Raw genomic sequence first — 6,873 nt, forward strand, 5'->3', positions numbered from 1 at the left:
AGATGGATGAAACGGAATAAGAAAGCAAGGAAAACACTTATTGTCTTCGGAATTAATTTTCCATAGCACCCGAGTTGTTATTTATAAGTTCAAAGAACCGAGACATGCCTTCAAGAATTATAAAATACACTACAAGGAAAACTGGTCGCCGTTCCTGCAGCTAAGTTTCGGGCAATATAATTTCTCCAGTTCAAAGAACCTGGACTGGTATAGAGGCAGCATAGCAAGGCAGGCAAATTTAAGGGAACAAGGTAAGGGGGAACAACTCCTACACCCTCTGCCCCGCCCCCTGGGATCTAATTTTCCTTTCCTTGTTGAGAATCATCAACAAAACTGATAAAACCTTTAGTCTGAAGATATTATGTATTTTCCTAAGGACGTCTCAAAAAAGGATGTTAAAAACAATACATGACCAATGTTTACTTCAAGAAGACTGGCTGCTGCTGATTGGATTTTTCAATATTAACATCCATGTCTCATTCCCAAATATAAACAATAGGCCTTACAAATCTCTCAGCTTAAAGGAAATGTGATTTAAATGTCATGTTTTCCTAAATCTTAAAACCTTGCCTGTAAATTGTATCCATTAGGGATTGTAACCTAGCCAATATTGTCTGTCTCTCTTTGTGTCTGTGTCTCTATTTGTCTTTGTCTGTCTGTGCCCCCCCCCAGTCTGTCTCTCTCTATATCCCTTTTTCCTTCTCATGTGCATGCATCTCTCTCTCTCTCTCTCTCTCTCTCTCTCTCTCTCTCTCTCTCTCTCACTCACTTGTGCAAGAAAGATAAAAAGAGCTAAAATATATTGTATTAGGAATATTTGAAAGTCACAACGTGCCTACTTTCTGTGGTATTTGTACATAAAATAATGCGCAGTCTCAAAACATACACCATCTTAGGTGGGCTTTGTGGTACTCAATGAGCTCACTTTGTGTATGCTTAGAAAAATTACTAGTTGAATTCCTTTTGTATGACTATTACTTCTTTTTAACTACTACTTGGCGTATAGTTTAGAACTGATTTTTCTTTGTTTCTCAATGTAACTAGGCCTTTTTGCTTGACTTTGTTGTACTTCTAAATTAAAACAAACCTTTGTTAACAACAGATGGTTGACTTGTAGCAATGGCTTGCCATTTTCTTAGTATTTACCTCATTTAAAATTTTAATGATTAATTATACATAACATATATTCAGTGCTATTGATTTTAAAAGATATAAAAAATGATGTGTTTATCTTAATACAAGCTTAAAATGTACTTACTTCTATTTGGTAAAATGTCTGTATTACTAAGGGAAACATTCTTATAAAAATATCTCAGGACTCAAGTTATCAATTATAAAACTTTGAGTCACCACTTGGTAGCTCTAGATAGATTGCTTAATCTTCCAGAGACATACTTTTCTATGAAATGGAGATAATATTCTTTCTTGCTTTAATGAATGAGGTTAGAGTAAGAAGAACATTTATATAATAATATGCTTCTGTTTTAATTAGCTTTACCAAATATTATTTGATTTTTTTAGTGTCAGGATAGAGCAGTCTGTATAGAATGTAGACACACCCATGAGCTTCCTGGATACCTAGAATGCATTTTAAAGTGACTACACAGAATTTGACTGCACTAAATGGGAGTTGAAAATAGTTTCTTCCCACCTCGAGTTACATGAAAGTTATTATTAATGCTCATGAATCTAGTGAATACCAGGGTTGCGAAATTTCTGGATTTGGAAGAAAAGCATGCCAATGTCTTCCCAAGAATTATGAACTCTAGTGCAATCCTAAAAGCTGCTGTGACTATTGCCATCTCTCTCTCTCCCTCTGTCTGTCTGTCTCTCTCTCTCTCCTCTCTCTCTGTCCATGTGTGTGTGTGTGTGTGTGTGTGTGTGTGTGTGTGTGTGTGTGAATGGGCATGAGTGTTTGTGTGTGTTCAAGGTTGAGGGGTGGTAATTGTGGGCACCTGCAAACTGCCCTCCTTTTCTTCTTAACTTCATGGCTTTCAATTTATCAGTCTCTAAAGGATGGCGAGTTGAGTCTTTCCTGATAGCATTTGAAGCTGTGGTTCTACAGAGGATTTAACATTGTAGTTTGCAGGGAGTCTAGGTATTTCAAATCTGAAGCTTAAAACACTAAGCCATCCCCTCCGGCTTTTGAGCGGATGCTGGGAAATCCATTTTAGAAACATGCCCATGTTTTGCTACTTGTTCAAAGCTGTAAGCGTGACTTGGCATTGAAATAATAATTTCTTTTCCAAAAATCCCCACTGAACTATTACCTGGGTTATCTAAATACAGGCTATTTATTTGATTGGCATTTGCTTTTGTCAGTTTCAGAAGCTGTAAGTAATGGTTTTTGCTGGTGTCAAAGCATAGCGGTGGCCGTGTTTCTAATTTAAATCCATTCTTTTCTGATAATCCAGGAATACCTAATGATACTTGATTGTACATTCTGGATGTAATTAGAGTCATTATCCAGAAATGTCATCTTATTATTCTCTGGAGTTTTCTTCATTTCTGAGTTAATATTTCTGGGTTATGTCCCCCACACACCCAGATTTGTGAAATCAGTACCATATTCAAATTAGTCACTTCCTTTTGACTTTTTGACCTTTGAAGTCATCTTAAAAATGTAAAAAGGCAGACATAGTGCAATATTATGGTGGTCTTTACATGAGTTTTTCTTAAGGTTTGTTCAACATATTTTCAATTTATAATATTAGATGTAGACCATTGATATGATAAAGTTGCTATGACAAGGATATAGTAAATCACTTTACATAGTAGATCTTTCTGTTTTTAGAGCAATTTTTCATAATGCTATGATATTTCCCAAAGGTGACCCATTCCTCTAGCAGAGGCCTATGATAGCACAATAGCTTTTCTTTTAGCTTCCTACCATGTTAAAAAAACACATTGAAATTTGAATATCACATGTGACTTCTTGTTTTTTTAAAAAAGAAATTTAACAATAAGTATAAATCTCCAAAGTAGCCGTGTCTTGCAGCAAATTCTTATTTACTAAATTATACTCATTGGTTAATCACGGTTTAAGTGAGAAAATAATCCTAGCTATAAATGCACATATCTTACATGCAAATTGTGCAGAAAATTTGTTCTTACCCAGTGACTCAGAGAGCAATTTAAATGCAAGATTATTTTTACGTGTGAATCACCATATTTCTCTTTAAGAAACACCATTTACCATGTCCATTTTCTGCAGTTCTGGAATCTTCCATCAGCTTCAGTGTTTTAGTAACAAATGCAAGTAGACTTAAAGGTGTCTTTGAGCAATAGGTGTCACCTGCCCTCTGCCCCCACATCCCTTAAGTAACAGGTATCTAGAGCTGCCCTAACATATCAGAACTGGTTTATTGTCTTTTAGTCATATGAATGAGCATAAACTGAGGATTTAGGCCCACAGCCACATTCCAGCCAGGGAATGGGGTAAGGCACACTTCTCGATTTTGTCAACTACGTATAAGATTTCCAGAATATCATTTTATTCTCAGTGGTCAGAGAGACACCACTTGGCCTTTTCAGAAAAGACAAAACAACCCCCCCCAAAAAAAAACAAAATAAAAAGCAAAAGCCCCCAATCCTAATAATTCATAGGACTTTCGCCTTCTTTTTGTGTCAATATAGATACCATAGGAATACATATATAAAGAATCAGAAGCTTGGATGCATAGTTAACTTTGAGAATCTATACACCGAAGTTTCAAGAAACTTTTAAAATGACTTTGGACTTCGTCTGAGTGTAAATTTGGACCATGAATCAGTCTTATTTAGATCATAAGAATCAAAGAAAACCTCGTTCAACTTCAGAGTTATGACTGTGGTGCTCAGTGGGCGATTGAAAGGAAAATGGCAGTTCTCCCTTGGAGATAAGATGGTTATTTTTGAGAGTAAGAGATTAAAGGAAAATGAAGGAATTAATATCCCGATAGTCTTGATCTTCTCTCAGAGCAGTGGAAATTATCTGCCAGCATTGCGGTAGGCTTTTGAATGGAATTGGTAGCTAGAAATTGGTGAGGGATTTTAGAAGATTCAGCATGGAAAGTCTCATAAGAAAACAGGGCAGGAAGTAACAAACTGTGGAGCATGAATGAAGAATCACTGAAAGCAAGCAGGCTGCTAGGGAGGAATGCTAATCAAGCAGGCACCTCTTTCTCTTCTCTCCGCAGTATCAGATTAAAACATCTAAATTATGACAGCAAAGCTGAAAGCTGCAGGGGAAATCTACTTGTGTGGTGGAAAATATATTTGTGTTGCTGTTAATGGCAAAATATAGACAAAAGAGTCGGGAGGATAAGGAGATGCTAATACATGGTGGCTGTCCTTTTCGTGACTGTCTTCGTGGTTTCCTAGGTCCCAAAGCAGGCTCAGATCACAGATGACAACACTCAGTTGGCAGTCTAAGTAGCCCTACCCTCAGAAACTCAGGATTATTTTCTTTCTTCTCCTATCCATGACTCTTCTTTCCTCAGCCTCTCTCCTCCTGTTTTTATTTCTCTGTGTCTTCGTCTTTGCTCCTCCCAACCCTTTCTTTTTTTTCTCTCTCTCTCCTGTCTTTCTGTCCCCTATTGCTCTTCCACCCAGCTCTACTTCTTTATTTTCAAAATAGACATTAGGTGCTTAATTTTACTGGTTTATGTTATGGAAACACAGTAGTGAACAAAACATGTAAAACTTGCCACAGGAAAAAGGGTGAATTCCTCAATGCAGGACTTCCCTTCACAAAAGCATGGGCTTTTGCCTTCAGACCAGAAGCAGAGACATGGACCCAGGAAGGAAAGAACCAGAACCCCGAAGAGGAACTTCTGAAGCAGAAACTACCTCCCACAAAGTGATGGGTTTCTGCTTTAAGACTGGGTAGCAGGAGCAGTTTGCTCTGAGTTCTATGAGGGATTGGATCGCCAAGAGAGTAGTAAGAAAAACATGTCTTACATTTGAAACGTTCATAAATTGGACCTCCTCTAACAGCCACCTAAATTGGAACCTCAGAAATGAGATGTCAAATTCTTCTATTATTTGGCAAACAAACTGACTGATAAAAAGACTAATAAAAAGAATTAAGAAAATAAATGTAAAGAACAGGAAGTGTCCCCATTGTAGATGGTACAGAACATGTCACTTAGTACAAGCTACCAAGGCTTAAGAAGGAACCTAAGGTCAATATTTCACTGTCCACTCCAGTGGTCGTTGAGCCCTTTCTAGCAGAGGTAAGACCCCTCAGAAATCCCCGGATTTTTATGCAAAAATAGTTAAAGACACTGACAATCAATAGAATGAAAGCTAAACAGCTAGCCAGCAACTTGGCAGAAAGGTGGAGAAACAACCCATTCAGAGAGGACTCAGAGGCAGCTGATTAAGGGGCTGCTCAAATGCCTTGAAAACACTATGACCCGACCCGGTCTACCACTAACTGACCATAAGGTTAAGGTTACTCTTAGCCGTTTAACCAATCATATCCATGAGACCACTGAGGAAGAACCCGGACGGTTTACAAAGACCAAACTGCAGCAAGTAAGAACCAGTTTTGCACAAGGACGAGATGAGGATACATGTTATGTAACTGCTTATGTACAAAAAGAGCTTATACAGTCATGTTGTCAAAGAGATTCGAGAACATCGCCTCATAATCGGAGATCTGGAACCATTTCAGACACAGCCAGAGGGCAAACCCACACTTTATTGGACTGGGTAACAGCTGGTGGAGCCGGCAAGCTCCTCCGCACTTGATCTGATTCAATTTGAGGCAGAAGGACAATGGAAGGATATGAAAGGAGCAATCGAACTGTCTAGAAAGTTAGCTATATTTACTTTATTTCCCATGACAGCCCGACACTACCTGTGTTGCCACTGCTACCCTGAGGAAAATTCCAAGTAAGAATACACCTCCACCTTTGAGAATGACATTGACATCAATCTGAACAAGAGCCAAACTGTCAGAGAAACTATTAACTTCTTCAAGCAGACTAGAGACAGATAAGACAGTAGTATCCTTCTGGTCTAATGCATAGAAACAAATCAGCACCATGGAAAATCTCACCTAAAAGGTGTACATTTTTTAAGGTAAAGGCAGGGCAAGACCATGCCCAGACCTAACCCTCCATTTTTTTCACCCCAAAATTAAGAATATAAAACCATTTGGAATATGAGACCAGTTACCAAAAGTTATTCCAAAGAAGGATTCAAGAACAGATTCATAGACTGACCAAAGAATGTATAGAGCCAGCAACTCTACAAAAAAGGAAGGACCCCAGACCCCTTCATATAGATCAGCACAAAGACCAGGAGAAAAGTTCCATGGGTAGATTAGCTTGTACATTTAGAAAGTAAGGTGATAATGTGAAACCTACAGAAAATGATGTAAGTATTGAAGAAGTAGCCAAAAACCATTCAATGTAGGAATAGAAAATACAGAATTATTAGTTTATAAGTTATCTCTAAATATTCCCACAATATTTGCAATACCATCTAATTGTGTGCTTGAGATAGATGTCAGAGTCAAATTATTTTCCCAATGACATTACCTTAAAAAATTAAACCCTTAGGTTCTAATATCACCTAAATACAAATTTCTCCTTTAGATCTCTGAAAATTAAATGATCATTAGCCAAGCAATACCCTACCAAGGGTGGTGATAGAACCATCACTGACACTGCAATTAATTATTAAAGGAAGATGTTATTGAGCCCAAACAATCCTTTACCCTCAATAGTCCTGTTTGGCCAGTATAAAAGCTAAATGGGGACTTCAGGGCACAGAACAGGGCGCAGCCCATCTGCCACGCGGATCAGCAGCTCCTAAAACTTTAAAGATTGATGAGTAGGAGATCTGGGCAGCCAGGGAGCAGAGGGATCTCTGCGGAGTACG

This window comes from Micromys minutus, assembly GCF_963924665.1.
Source record: "Micromys minutus genome assembly, chromosome: 14".
Taxonomy (NCBI): domain Eukaryota; kingdom Metazoa; phylum Chordata; class Mammalia; order Rodentia; family Muridae; genus Micromys; species Micromys minutus.